The sequence below is a fragment of the Balaenoptera physalus genome (assembly GCF_965194825.1).
Source record: "Balaenoptera physalus genome assembly, chromosome: 14".
Classification (NCBI taxonomy): domain Eukaryota; kingdom Metazoa; phylum Chordata; class Mammalia; order Artiodactyla; family Balaenopteridae; genus Balaenoptera; species Balaenoptera physalus.
The window spans coordinates 4818160-4834500 of NC_138893.1; the positions used below are offsets into that span (position 1 = coordinate 4818160).

The window sequence follows — 16341 nt, forward strand, 5'->3', positions numbered from 1 at the left end:
CTTAAGTGAAAATAATCTGAAAATGGCAAAATGTTAATAATTCTTGATTTTTGGTGGTGATATGATTCTGGATGGTGGATATTCTGTGCAGTTTTCTGCATTTTTGAATTATTTTATTATATGGATTTTTAAAAATTTGAAAAGCAGTGATGTGTAGTAGAAGCCAGAAGTGAGCAAGAGTGTTAGACTCTTTTTGTAAGCATTTTAATAACATCCTTTGAGTTTTGAAAATGTTTTTAGGGAATTTTTTTTTCAGATAAAATTTACATAAGGTAAAATTCACCATTTTAATAATTTTAAAGTGTACACTGTGACTTTTAGTATATTCTTAATGTTGTGCAACCTTCACTACTATCTAATTCCACACTTTCCATCACCTTTTTGAGGAATCTTGCAAGGAACCAGAAGTCTCCATTAGCAGTTGCAGCTTGGGACAAATGATGAAAATATTAATATTAAGTGATTTTATATGAATTCACAGAGAGAGACCTGGGATCATTGAACTTACATGTTTAAATTGCTGTGTAATTAGAGATTTACGGTCTTAATACTTCCCTCATAGACAAGAGTAGGCCTTACCAACTTTGAGAGTTAGTAATGCCTTTTCCTGGGTGGTAACTTCACCCTCTACCCTTTGCGATTTTATCTTTTTTGTAGCACTGCCCAGAAGAGAGAAATAGAGACATGTCTTCTGCCTAAGTCTTCTATGATATTCTCTCTTGCCTTCCCAGACTGTGTTGGTAGACTGAGGAACTGCTATAGACTAAATGTTGTCTTCCCCCTCAAGGTTCATGTTTTGAAATCCTAATCCCCAGTGTGATGGTATTTGGAGCTGGAGCCTTTAGGAGGTGATGAGGTCATCAGGGCAGAGCCCTCATGAATGAGATTAACGCCCTTATAAAAGAGGCTCTGGAGAGCTCCCGTGTCCCTTCCACCATGTTAGGACACAGAAGACAGCTGTCTATAAAACAGGAAGTGGGCCCTCACCAGATGCCAAATCTGCTGGCACCTTGACCTTGAACTCCCGGGCTCCAGAAATGTGAGAAATGAGTTTTTATTGTTTATAAGCCACCCAGTCTATGGTATCCTTTTATCGCCCTGGTGGACTAGGACAGGAACCCCTCTTCTGATACTTGCACTGCAGTGTGTATTGATTTCCATGATAACGATTACCCTTAGTTTTGTTATTACTTATGACGCAATCAGCTTATCACTTGAGGAAGCTCTTGAATTCTGTGATCATATCGTTTTACCTTTGAATCCTCAAAACTTAGCATCATTTCTAGAACTTAGTAGATGTTCAAATAAATGTCATTTGAATGAATGGCTTTAATGGATGAAGTGTCTGTGACTCAGTTCAGGTCTTTGCAAGTCCAACAACAGAAGTTGGTCAGACTTCTCATTTTTGATCAACTGTTGAAGATGGGACAGTTGGCCTAAGATTTAGCATATCTCCAGTAAGCAAGCCCAAGAGAACAACTAAATGTTAAAATCCCTACCCTCCCTGCAAGGGTTAGCTTGATCAAGGGCCTTGGATTAGTGGTTGATTTCTGCAGTAAGTTGTCTCTCACAATCTTACATCAGATGTCCTTTCACATGTTTTGTTGATTTTTAGCAAAACTGAAGAAAGAATAAGAATTATTTAGAATTTTTATATATTGTCCCATAATTGCGTTTTTAATACTGAGGAACATACAAATCCAGGCTAAGAGTCTTCTGTTTGGCCCTGGAACAACTGAAAGCAGATTACTGTAGTGATTAGAAGTATGGCTTGCAATCAGATGGATTGTGCTTCAAATCTCTGCTCTGTCACTTTCTAGCCAGAAGTCCCTAGGCAAATTACTTAACTTCTCTAAGACTCGATTTTCTTATCTGCAAAGTAGGGATAATAAAAGAATGAACTTCATAAGTTTTCTTTGAGTACTAAGTGAGGTAATACACATAAGAAACAGTAAGCATATAGCCTAGCGCATAGTAAGTGTTCCCTTAATATTAGTGATTTTTATCTGGAACTTTGAGTGATAATTTTTGGTCATGGAAAGGGTCTCTGAAGAACCGCCAGGGTTGTGTGCAATGCAGGAGAGTGTAATGTGAATCAGGTCAAGGAATTCAGGATTCAAAATTCAATTTCACCTGGAAGACCTTTGGCAACTCACTTACTTGGTCTCCTTTTTCACATCTCTCACTATGTATTTTCTTTCTTTTTTCCCCTCTTTAATACAAACTTCCCTGAGAAAATAATCTGTTGATACTTGTTGACACCTTAACCAAGAATTCCTTCTTTCCACAGGAATTTGTTTTTTGGTATAGTCATTCAGTGAGTAATGATGAGCTATAGACCTACTAAAGGAATGTCACGTATCAAGACCTGATGATGAGAGAAGGGTTTTGAAGTGGGTGGAGACTTCCGGTGACTCTGGAATACTTTTATATGTATATTCTTCTTTTCTGCCTCTATATAAAGCTGGATAAGCAAAAAACAAAAAGAAAAACAAGCAAACAAACATTTCATGGTACGCTTTCTTTCTGGGTTGCTTGACAAACAAGATTAGTTTCTAAATCAGTTGAAAATCTTTTTGTTCTTTTGGTAAATTTTCAGTCTGGCAACAAGCAGAACAGGATGAAAGTCTCTTAATCTTTCTTTCCAGGCCAGCTCTGTCATCTTGTTTCTACATATCTGCTTTGTCATTGTGTATTCACATGAAAATATTTGGGCCTCTAGGACTATGGAGACATTCTGGAATGACTGTGCTCAGAGTTAGGGATCGGTCTAAGCCCTGTAGCTGATTGGAAGCCTCTGTTCCCATATCTGTAACAGTAAGAGAATGGACTAGGTGCTGAACTGCAAATAGGATTTATTTTACAGTCCTACTTTGAGTGGTTGGTAGTAGCTAACTGGGGTACTGAGTTGAGACAACGAAGATGAAACCTGACGCAGTGGGAGAGTGTTCTGTGATAAATTAGCCATAAGCATGGGATAGAGGAATGAGGGCCCTTATGCCAGAATCTTAACATCTCTAGACCACGAAATCACTAAGGTCTTTATAGTTCTAGAATCACATTAAGCTATGACTGATTCTCTACTTGCTGAAGATGTGAAGTGTCTGCCCTCCAAAAAGGTCAGCCACCTGCTATAATAGACTAGAATGCTATTTACATGCACTGCATGTATTATTGTCCATTTCTTTCCTAAAGAATTTGAGGTACCATAAATACTTTTTAAAAGCTAAAAAAAGAATTCAGAAAAGGTAATGGGAAATGAGAGTAAATATATGAAAAGCAGAAAGGAAATGTAAGAACCAACTATGAAGTTCGAGGTTTAATTTTAATCTCCCTAACTATTCTCTAGTACTCTTTCTTTCTAGTTAATGCCCATAGGCCATGGCATAGAAAAAGGAGTCATTTTGGCCTGGTGGTAATATGTGAAACTCTGGACATTTTTCATATTTTCTCATGAAAATGTCTGGTAGAATCCTGAGATTTGTTGAGGATTCAGCATGATGGGAGAAATGCTTTTGCAGGCTTACTGAGTCAGACTTAAGCAATCAAAATGATTGTTCTATTTAAAATTCATCAACAGTAATGAGCTCTTGCGTCATTCTGCAAAGATGAGACTTGGGTCTCGTGAAGGCTTTCAAAACCTCATTGCCAAAACTGAAAGAGAAATTAAGGAAACACTCCCATTTACCATTGCAACAAAAAGAATAAAATACCTAGGAATAAGCCTACCTAAGGAGACAAAAGACCTGTATGCAGAAAACTATAAGACACTGATAAAAAATTAAAGATGATACACACAGATGAAGAGATATACCATGTTCTTGGATTGCAAGAATCAGCATTGTGAAAATGACTGTACTACCCAAAGGAATCTACAGATTCAATGCAATCCCTATCAAACTACCAGTGGCATTTTTCACAGAACTAGAACAAAACAATTCACAATTTGTATGGAAACATAAAAGACCCTGAATAGCCAAAGCAGTCTTGAGAAAGAGAAATGGAACTGGAGGCATCCGGCTCCCCGACTTCAGACTGTACTACAAAGCTGCAGTCATCAAGACTGTATGGTACTCATAATTCAAAAAGACACATGCACCCCAATGTTCATTGCAGCACTATTTACAATAGCCAGGTCATGGAAGCAACCTAAATGCCCATCGACAGACGAATGGATAAAGAAGATGTGGTACATATATACAATGGAATATTACTCGGCCATAAAAAGGAACGAAATTGGGTCATTTGTAGAGACGTGTATGCATCTAGAGACTGTCATACAGAGTAAAGGAAGTCAGAAAGAGAAAAACAAATATCGTATATTAACGCATATATGTGGAACCTAGAAAAATGGTACCAAAAACCGGTTTGCACAGCAGAAATTGAGACACAGATGTAGAGAACAAACATATGGACACCAAGGGGGGAAAGCAGCGGGGGGGCGGTGGTGGTGGTGGGATGAATTGGGAGATTGGAATTGACATGTATACACTGATGTGTATAAAATGGATGACTAGTAAGAACCTGCTGTATAAAAAAATAAATAAAATTCAAAAATTCAAAAAGAAAAAAGACAGTATGTTACTGGCACAAAAATGGAAATATAGATCAGTGGAACAGGATAGAAAGCCCAGAGATAAACCCACGCACATATGATCACCTTACCTTTGATAAAGGAGGCAAGAATATACAGTGGAGAAAAGACAGCCTCTTCAGTAAGTGGTGCTGGGAAAACTGGACAACTACATGTAAAAGAATGAAATTAGAGCGCTCCCGAACACCATACACAAAAATAAACTCAAAATGGTTTAAAGACCTAAATGTAAGTCCAGACACTGTAAAACTCTTAGAGGAAAACATAGGCAGAACACTCAATGACATAAGTCACAGCAAGATCCTTTTTGACCCACCTCCTAGAGCAATGGAAATAAAAACAAAAATAAACAAATGGGACCTAATGAAACTTCAAAGCTTTTGCACAGCAAAGGAAACCATAAACAAGATGAAAAGACAACCCTTCAGAATAAGAGAAAATACTTTCAAATGAAGCAACTGACAGAGGATTAATCTCCAAAATATACAAGCAGCTCATGCAGCTCAATATCAAAAAAACAAACAACCCAATCCAAAAATGGGCAGAAGACCTAAATAGACATTTCTCCAAAGAAGATACACAGTTTGCCAACAAACACATGAAAGGATGCTCAACATCACTAATCATTAGAGAAATGCAAATCAAAACTACAATGAGGTATCACCTCACACCGGTCAGAATGGCCATCATCAAAAAATCTACAAACAATAAATGCTGGAGAGGATGTGGAGAAAAGGGAACCCTCTTGCACTGTTGATGGGAATGTAAGTTGGTACAGCCACTATGGAGAACAGTATGGAGGTTCCTTAAAAAACTAAAAGTAGAACTACCATATGACCCAGCAATACCACTACTGGGTATATACCCTGAGAAAACAGTAATTCAAAAAGAGTCATGTACCACAATATTCATTGTAGCACTATTTACAATAGCCAGGACATGGAAGCAACCTAAGTGTCCATGGACAGATGAATGGATAAAGAAGATGTGGCACATATATGCAATGGAATATTACTCAGCCATGAAAAGAAACAAAACGAAATTTGAGTTATTTGTAGTAAGGTGGATAGACCTAGAGTCTGTCATACAGAGTGAATTAAGTCAGAAAGAGAAAAACAAATACTGCGTGCTAACATATATATGGAATCTAAAAAAAAAATTGGTTCTGAAGAACCTAGGGGCAGGACAGGAATAAAGACACAGACGTAGAGAATGGACTTGAGGACACAGGGAGGGGAAAGAGTAAGCTGGGACGAAGTGAGAGAGTGGCATGGACATATATACACTACCAAATGTAAAATCGATAGCTAGTGGGAAGCAGCTGCATATCACAGGGAGATCAGCTCAGTGCTTTGTGACCACCTAGAGGGGTGGGATAGGGAGGGTGGGAGGGAGACAGAAGAGGTCGGAGATATGGGGATATATGTATACGTATAGCTGATTCACTTTGTTATACAGCAGAAAGTAACACAACATTGTAAAGCAATTATACTCCAATAAAGATGTTAAAAAAAACAAAAGAAAGCAAACACCTCATTGCCATCTACAGTGCCCTTAGATGCAGTTACCCAGTGCATAGTAAATGGATCCACACAGCCACATTGGGGCAGGGGGAATAGTCACATGTTTTAAAACTACACAGAGTTTTATGACTGGGATGATATTCTCCCTCTTCTCTTTTGCATTGACAATATATAAAAATAATGATATTGGCATGCTTGTAAATGATATATTTCTAGAAGCTACTCTTGAGCCCTTCTGCAAGATGGATTTTCAGAGTCTTTCCTATTTCATTTATATATTTAAACAAACATTTGCTCATTTACATTAATTAGGGTTATTTCTTTCTCCAGAATGCTGTAGAATTTTTTTCCTAAGTGATTTCTGTGCTCCTACCCTCTCTTCTATTTAGTATAGTCAGGTTGCTCTTTCTTAAAAGAAAAAAAGTGGGGAAGACTTCTGGTTCTGGCTAAGAAGTAGTAATAAGAATTGAATTTATGCCCTTGCCTGAAACAACAAAAAAAAAAATCAGAGTAAGTTAAGAAATGATTTTCAAGTTATTAGATATCAGGCAATGAAAGATAGTGATCTCAAAGAGATGGCAAACAAATGAGGGAACCCCAGGATTGCCAAAATTTGTTGCTTTGAGAGAGTTTCTGGACCATTGCACACTGAGGAGAAACACAGGCAGAGGCTGCAAAACTCTGGAGTTGAGATGGAACTGAGAATCTAGAGAAACCAAGGCACTTACATTTGGCAGACAGAATACTGGAGAGGAGAGGTCTGCAAAGAGAGAGTTCTCTCTAGATTGGCAGAGGGTCTTCCTCAAGTATTCAGCCAAATAATGATCAAGGCATACATGTGCAGAAATTGTTTTGAGTCTAGGAAAAGAAATACTCGAAAAGATTAGAGACAACAGCACTCAGATCCCAAAATGGGGCCAGGACCAGCAGGATAAACTAGGGAATAGGACTAGATCCATCCCCTACCAGAGAGGAAAAACTCATAATTCATGAACCATTAGACCTAGGCAAAACACTGCTCAGGTCTTGCCTGATAAATCTTGTAAGCAATGGCAGAAAGGATCAAACTATTTCCAAATTACTTAACTGTGTCCCAGAACAAAACCCCAAAATCGTTATAGGAATACAAAAATATCTAGCACCCAACAAGGTAAAACACAGTATCTTGCATCCAATCAAAAATTGCCAGGCATGAAAAGAAACAAGAAAACCTATAATAAGGAGAAAAACTAATCAGCCAAAACTGACCCAGAACTGACAGAGATGTTAAAATTAACTGACAAGGACATTGGAAAATCATTATACTATATTTCATATGTTCAAAAAGCCAGAGGAAAAATTAAACATTCTAAATAGAGAGATAAAGATATAAAAAAAGACACATGTCAAACTTCTAGAGACAAAAAAACAGAAAAATAAGTCCTAGAAATAAAACCTAGATGAAAAAAACATTAATGGGGTTATTACAGATTAAACAGTGTGGAACTTGAAGACATAGCAATAGATATCCAAAATGAAACAGAGAGAAAAAAAGACTAAAAAATTACAAAGACAGTAAAAATCAGTAAACTGTGGTACAACTTCAAGTGACTTAATATATGCATAATGGGAGTTCGCAGGAAGGTAAGAACCAGAAAAAGATAAAGAAATGGTGAACAAAAAATTTTCAAATTTATGAAAACTGTAAACCTTCACAAAGTTCAAAAACCCCAAGAATAAGAAATGGAAAGAATACTACCCCAAGGTACATCCTAACCAAATTGCCCAAAAACTGGTGATAATGAGAAAATTTTATAAGCAGCCAGAGAAAAGTGTTACATTATATACAGAGGAATGAAGATAAGGATGATAGCAGCTTTCTTGTCAAAAACAATGCCAGTGGAAACACAGTGAAGCACGATTTTAAATTTCTGAAACAGCAAAAGAACTCTGTCCATCTTGAATTCCATACCCAGTGAAAATATCTTTCCAAAAAGAAATGTTACATAAAGGCTTTTTCCAATATCCAAAAACTGAAATAATTCATAAGCAGTAATCTTGTACTACAAGAAATGTTTTAAGAAACCCTTCAGGTCAAAGAAAAATGATACCAACTGGAAATCTGGATCTACACAAAGGCAATAAACGTTTGTATTTTATTATTTAAATATCTTTAAAAGATAATTGCGTAAGTAAAAATAATAACAGTGGAATGTGGTATTTATAAGATATGTAGAAGTAAAACGTATGACTATAATAGCACACAGACTAATAGGGAGGAAATGGAAGTAAAACTGTTATGAGGTCCTTATAAAATCATTTGAAATGATATTTATTAACTTGAAGATAAACTGTGGTAAGTTAAACATGTATACTATAAATCCTAAAGAATCCCTTAAAAATAACAGAACAAAGAATAAGAATTGTTGGCAAATAAGCTAACAAAGGAGATAAAATGGAATCATAGAAAATACCCAGCTTATCCAAAAGAAGGCAGAAAAAGAGGAAAAGCGGAACAAAAACATATAGGACAAAGAGAAATTAAATAGGAGGTTGATATAAATCTTGCCATGTTAATGATGTACATGATGTATAAATTATCTAAATACCTCAATTACAAGGCAGAGATTATCATGTTGAATAAAAATCTGAGACCCAAGTATATGATGCATACCAAAAACCTACCTGAAATATAAAGACACAAATAAGTTAAAAGTTAAAAAATGTATGGAAAAAGATATGCCATACTCACACTGTCATTTCATAATGATAAATGGATCACACATTGCTGGTGGAAATGTTAAATGCAACAATCCCTTTGGAATACAGCTTGGAAGTTCTTTATAAAGTTAAACATATACCTGCCATATGACCCAGCCATTTCACTCCTTGGTGTTTATTTATCCAAGAGAAATGAAAATATATGTCCATATAAAGACTTGTATACAGATGTCCATAACAGCTGTATTTGTAACAGCCCCAAACTGTCATCAACCCAGATGTCCATCAATAGGTCAATGGAAAAATAAAATATATTATATCCATACAATGAAATACTATTTAGCAATAAAAGGAATGAATTCTTGATGCATGCAACAGTATGGATGAATCTCAAAATAAGTGCTCAGCTTAAGACACCAGACAAAAAAAGAATACAAACTACTATGTAATTCTATTTATATAAAATTCTAGTAAATGCAAACTAATGTATAGTGATAGAAAGCAGATCACCGGCTGCCAGGTGGGTGAGCAGGACGGGGTGTTGTGGGGAAGGGTGGGAGAGATGACAAAGGGGCAAAAGGGGTCTTTTGAGAGTGCTGTACATGTTCAGTATCTTTAGTGTAGTGATGGATTCGTAGGTCATATTTAACATGTGGACATATGTCATATGTCAAAACTTATGAGATTGTACACTTTAAATATGTGCAGATTATGGTACATCAATAAAACTCTCTGTACATCAATAAATACTTCAATAAAGCTGTCCAGAAACAACTGGAATACAATAGTATGCACAGAAGTTTTCACCTCAGGGTGATGAGGGTGCAAATATTTTACCACTTTCTCCTATCCAATTTACACATTAAGCGTTAGCATTTTATTTTATCAGCAGAGCAACTAACTTGATAACCGTCTCAGAAACAGACAGATGCTGACTAGGAGCCTTGATTGGACTCCTATTAACTGAATATATTATCTAAAATAATCACTATCAACTTGGCTTTAAGTATCTTCTGGTACAATTATAATTTTTCATCAATTTAAACAAACTTATGATAACCTCACTCAGAATCTCCTAATCCACCAAAGAAGATATTCAGACTCTCCTTGTGGCACAATTGTAAACGAGACACAGACTCACAGAGCTTGAAAGAGCCTCAGTACTATCTGCTTTTACAGAGAAAGCGATTGAGGGTCAGAGGAAATGAGTGACCATTTTGAAGTCATACGACTAATTGAGATTAGAACTGGTGTGTCCTGATTCCCTGAGTAGGAGTTCAGTATTTCAAAACTCAGAGGACTGTAATATAGAAGCCATGCAATAAATATTTGTTAAATTCAGAATGAATATCCCAGATTGAACTGGTAACCTTACACTCTCCTATTTTAAAATACACTGAATTATTAGAAAAGGAAAACCAAACTGGTACCAAAATCTAAACCTCCCACCTTTCTACATGAACAAGTTTCCCTTTTTGGAAAGGGACGCAGTAGGAAGAGAATATATTGCCCTTATCTCTTTTCATCCTGTCGTTTCTGCTCTGTTATATTTAGGGCATGGCCCTTTTATTTGGGTTTATGGAAAAAATGGCCCAGTACAAACTCTCCCATTGTTTTCACCCCCTTTCCTATGTTTTCTTAATTTTGCGTTGCACTTGATTTCTGTCTGTATTTAGGTTTTTATTAAATTTCTGGTAATAACCTTTCCAGGGGTTCTGGAAACATTCATTTAGTCTTCTCAAGTTCTAAGCTATTCAAGGAATAACCTATGCATAAGCACAGAAGAAAGAGAAAGAAAGAATAAAATAGGACTAGCACACAGCCACTGACCCATCAGAATGGGCGGGGAGAAAATCTATGCTTGTGTGTTAAAACAAGTATCAATAGTTAAGAGGCCACAGTAAACAGACGCAGCACAGTCACGGTTCTTACCCTGAATGCACACACAGAAAATTCCTCAGCTCTTATTCTTACTACTCCACTGTTGTTTTGTATGACTACCCCATAAACTTAGTCTAAGGAGAAAATGCTAATTCTTTGTGGCCCCATTTGAGTCTAAAATGTGATCTTCTGATATTTTCTGTATGTAGTTCCCCAAAATTGTGACTGCATACATGGAGAATGAGAAATAGAAGTGATAAAACAAGGCTAATCTTGAAGGAAGTTTAATTGAAGGGTAATACCATGTATTCTGCAAATTAATTGGAGCACAGTTTACAATTACCATATAGTGGTTCTCAAACTCTGGGGTACATAAAAGTCACCGGGTATTCCCTGGCCTTTCTCCCAGAAATTCTGATTTAGTAGGTCGGGAATGGAGCCCTACAATTTCCACTTTTTAGCAAGTTTTACAAGTGATTTTGTTGCACGTGGACTTATGTTGGTAAAAATTGTTCAACCTCTTTCTTTTTTGGTTTCTAGCCAAACTTTGTTTAAAATTCGAGCTCCGCAACTCACTAGCTAGAAGTCCTTAGAAAAGTCACATGACCTTTCTGGATCTTGACTTTAAGAATAATTCAGTGTTTTTTCGGGGATTAATGAAATAATATATGTAAAGTGCCTGGTACATTGTAGACGTTTAGCTAATGTTCATTTCTTTCCCCAAACACATATCATGTTCCTTCTTAATCTGAGCCTAAACTAGAATGTGCTTCTCCTTTAATTCTTAACCTGAGTGTAAACAACTCCACTGTTTCAGATCATTAAAAAATCACATACCTCAACTCAAATGACCAGTTTCCAGTCCCAGAAGCATTTTTGCTGTGTTTGAGTGACTAAGGCATGACAGAACATTAATGCATGCATATAATTAGCCATGCTACAAAAGCCAGCTGATATAAGATTTTGAAACTAACTCGAGTGAAAAAAATGTCATTACTAACCCAAACTTATCACCATGCCTTGGGTGCTGTTTTGCAAACTGAGAAAAATTGCTTTAAGGATGAATAAGAAGGTATAGAGCATGTCTGCTCACAGACAGGTGTTCAAGATAAATCCTTGTCCATTTTTTTTCAAAATGCGTTCTAGTTCCTCAGCCTCTTATATCCGTATTCATCCAAAGACCTTAGATCCAGCAAGGTGCTTTGACACATCCAAGAGTTAAACACAAGCCCATTGCACACCCAGGCGGCCTGGAAGAACGCTTTTCATAATGAGAATTATGTTTGGGCCAATAGCCAATAATGGCAAGGAAAAGCTCAGCAGCCCAGAGGAACACACAGAACGCAGCCCTCTGAGGTTGATGAAATCCTCTCTCCTTATTCATCAGGGCTGGATCAATGCCAACAGAGGTTAATAACAAAATTTGTCCAGGGCTCTTCCAGACAGAACCCCAGTCCTAAGGCTCTTCCTCCATCCTACCAATCCCACCAAAGTCTTGCTAGGCCATATGCTTAAAAAGCCAATCCCCTCCTTCAGCACTGCTCCACGAACACTGAGGAAAACATGCCAAGCTTGTACTTATGCTAAAAGGGCTAGAAATACAAACTTGTGTTTTAAATGTTTAATTTTTAAATCAAAATCATATAGGTACAAAGTTTTAAAAGTCAAATAGTGCTAGCAGCTTACACTAAAACAAACCAAGCAAACAAATAGCTGCTCCTCCACCCCTAGCAACATCAACCCCATTTTCCAAAGGCAGCTACTTTCAAGTATCTTATCTGTTTCTTATGGTATTTATGTCCATGTTTTTAAGAATTAACTTTAGGTTAATGTAATTATATAAAAATAATTCACTGCTGTGCCGAGTCATGATATTATTTTCTTTCTCTGAACATAATTTTGGCTTTTCCTAGAGTTATTTATTGCCTCTTTTAAAAGAATTCACTTGGTTTTCTTTGTGTTTACACTTAACGTCTTTTTACATCCTCTAGCACCCAGCATTTCAATAGAATTGCTCACAATTGCAACCTGTCATATACTTTATTTCCATTTTTTTCTAGACTTTCCTTCTAGAGTCAATTTGGGCCTCCTGTTTCAATTTGAACTGGTTTCCTGAAAGGGAAACTTCACAGCTCTTATCCTTTGTCATTCCACTGGGTTGAATCCTGTAACCAGGGTACATGTCTTCGTTTTTGTTTTACTTTTTTCTTTTGGTGGAGGAGACTAACTCATTTTTTTAATTAAAAAATTTTTATTTTTTATACAATTTTGAGATTTACTTTGCATTTACAGTTATTTCAAAATATTGGCATCTTCCCCGTGTTATACAATACATCCTTGAGCCTATCTTATACCCAATAGTTTATTCCTCCCACTCTCCCACCCCTGTATTGCCCTACCCCACCTTCCCCACTGGTAACCACTAGTTTATTCTCTACATCTGTGAGTCTGCTGCTTTTTTGTTATATTCACTAGCTTGTTGTATTTTTTAGATTCCACATGTAAGTGGTATTATACAGTATTTTTCTTTCTCTTATTTCACTTAGCATAATGCCCTCCAAGTTCATCCATGTTGCTGCAAATGGCAGAATTTCATTCTTTTTAATGGCTGAGTAGTATTCCATTGTGTGTGTGTGTGTGTGTGTGTGTGTGTGTGTGTGTGTGTGTGTGTGTATGTATGTATATACACACACCACATCTTCTTTATCCATTCATCTGTTGATGAATACTTAGGTTGTTTCCATATCTTGGCAACTGTAAATAATGCTACTATGAACATTGGGGCTCATGTATCTTTTCAAGTTAGTGTTTTGGGGTTTTTTTTGGATATATACTCAGGAGAAGGATTGCTGGGTCATATGGTAGTTCTATTTTTAGCTTTTTGAGAAACCTCCATACTGTTTTCCATAGTGGCTACCCAATTTTTTTTGTTGTTTTACTTTTTTCTTTTGGTGGAGGCTAACTCATTTTTAATAGCCTGATTTAAAGATCAACTCCAGAGGACTCCTGAAAAAACAATTACTCCATTTATATTTTAGAGATACCTCCAAATAGAAAATTAAACCAATTTTACACATTACTCTTAATAGTGGCAACTGATACGTTCTCAAAAAAGGCAAGATCAAAACTACCTGATAGAGCAACCTAAAATTGTGACAAGCTTTCCAGAATAGAAAGCCAAAGACTGGGGTGTTATCCATGGAGAAGCCTTAAAAATCTGTATTTTCCCTTCAAGTTCTACAGTTTCTCTGATAGCAGGTTGTCATCTGATTCTGGCAATGCACTATAATTGAATGCCATGTACAAGCAACAAGGAAAAATCAATTCAGTGACCATGAAAGAAAGAGAAATGAGCTATAGACTCACTAGGGAAGTTTATAAAGCTTTTCTGTAGTGTTGTTATTGGTTTTTATTCTGAAACAGCAGCACTGAAGCACAAAAAATGCCAGTAATTGGGGTCAGTGTTCAGTCAGACCCCCCAAAAAAAGGATCTTAAGCCAACCCTGTTAGAATAAAACTTCAAATAAGCATGTGATGCCTCTAACATTTCCATTAGGAAAAGTTAATGAGTTTCTTTTGACAAAAGTGTTACAAAGGTGTGATTCTCAGAAATGAAAGTCTAGATATCTTGAACTCCATGTGTGAAAAAGGATACTCTTGAAAGGAGACAAAATGTACATAATATCAATGCTTTTTCTTTTCTGTATAAAACCCTTAGGTCCAATAGCAAAGAAACTGTGTCGAAATGAGTAGAAATGAAATTGCTGGTTCTTACCGAGAGAACAGTCAAGGACTAATTTCAATTCCACATACAGAGAAGGAGTCTGTAGGCTGCTAGACAGAGGATCGGGCCATTAGAGCTTTGCCCAGCTGCTTATGGGAAAGTTTGTCCTTCCTGTGTGACCTAGGAAGAGACCAAAAAGGCAAAAGGAACACTGACTTTTCTGAGAAACATTGGCAAGTTGTCTGAATATAGGATCCTCAGAGGTTACATGCTTGTTCCCTCAAGTCTAATACGCACCTGCCTATATACCACACTTCCTCATAGCTATCACTTACTTCTAAGTGTCAGTTTCTTAAACAGAGAGTAGCAGTAGTATTGCATTCAAGAGCTGTTCTGAGAATTGAAATTTTACAGAAATAACGAATTATATTTACAAAGGTTTTGTGGTGTCTTAAAAATATAGGCCACAAACATACGAGAGTTTCAAGAAGCCCACCATACTCCTGAAAATATGTCCCAAAGTTGATGTGAAAAAGTCAAGGATGGCATTTCTTGACTTCATTTCCCTGTAAATCTTCAGTGACCTCCCTCCTCTGCCATGAGACCTTTGGCTATTCCAACTTCCATTGACTTCTCACCTCTAAATTTCTGCAGCATTTAGTTTCTACCCACACATACACCCAGCACTTGTAGCCTTTGGCTATTTATTTTTTTCCCCAGGGGAAGTTTTCTCCTACAAGTAGCTGAAAGCTCCTTGAGTACAGAGACAAGTTTTGGTTGTTTTTTGTATCCTCTGTGGTACCTAGAACAATGCCCTGCAATGAAGGTTTGTTCACTGCCTGTCGATTCTTATTCAAAGGATCATCTCCTTGTAGTTAGTGATTGCCAAAAAACTACCCACACATTACTTTCACCTGAGGACATTACATTAAAATACCAATGTCCAACCCCATGTCTAAAGATTCTAATTTTTTTTGTTTGTTTTTGTTTTTTTAATTTTTGAATTTTATTTTATTTATTTTTTTATACAGCAAGTTCTTATTAGTCATCCATTTTATACACATCAGTGTATACATGTCAATCCCAATCGCCCAATGCATCACACCACCATCCCCAACCCCCACGGCTTTCCCCCCTTGGTGTCCATACGTTTGTTCTCTACATCTGTGTCTCAACTTCTGCCCTGCAAACCGGTTCATCTGTACCATTTTTCTAGGTTCCACATACATGCGTTAATATATGATATTTGTTTTTCTCTTTCTGACTTACTTCACTCTGTATGACAGGCTCTAGATCCATCCACGTCTCAACAAATGACCCAATTTTGTTCCTTTTTATGACTGAGTAATATTCCATTGTATATATGTACCACTTCTTCTTTATCCACTCGTCTGTCGATGGGCATTTAGGTTGCTTCCATGACCTGGCTATTGTAAATAGTGCTGCAGTGAACATGGGGGTGCATGTGTCTTTTTGAATTGTGGTTTTCTCTGGGTATATGCCCAGTAGTGGGATTGCTGGATCATATGGTAATTCCTTTTTTTTTTTTTCATGTAATGTCTGAAACATTTATATTAACATATTTCCATACAAATAACCCAATGAAAGTTTAGTATTAGTTGTTTTGTTTGTTTTTTTTGTTTGTTTTTTTTTTAATAAATTTATTTATTTTATTTATTTTTGGCTGCGTTGGGTCTTCGTTGCTGTGCGTGGGCTTTCTCTAGTTGTGGCGAGCAGGGGCCACTCTTTGTTGCAGTGCGCGGGCTTCTCATTGCGGCAGCCTTCCTTGTTGCGGAGCACAGGCTCCAGGCACGTGGGCTTCAGTAGTTGTGGCACGTGGGCTCAGTAGTTGTGGCTCGCGGGCCCAGCCGCTCCGCGGCATGTGGGATCCTCCCGGCCCAGGGCCCGAACCCGTGTTC

At 37.0% G+C, this 16341-nt stretch overlaps 1 long non-coding RNA gene across 5 annotated transcripts in view; it reads left to right on the plus strand.

Annotated features, from left to right (window-relative positions):
* The window catches only part of LOC309643147, a 426223-nt gene that overhangs the window by 75849 nt on the left and 334033 nt on the right, over nucleotides 1-16341 (plus strand). The window lies entirely within an intron of this gene.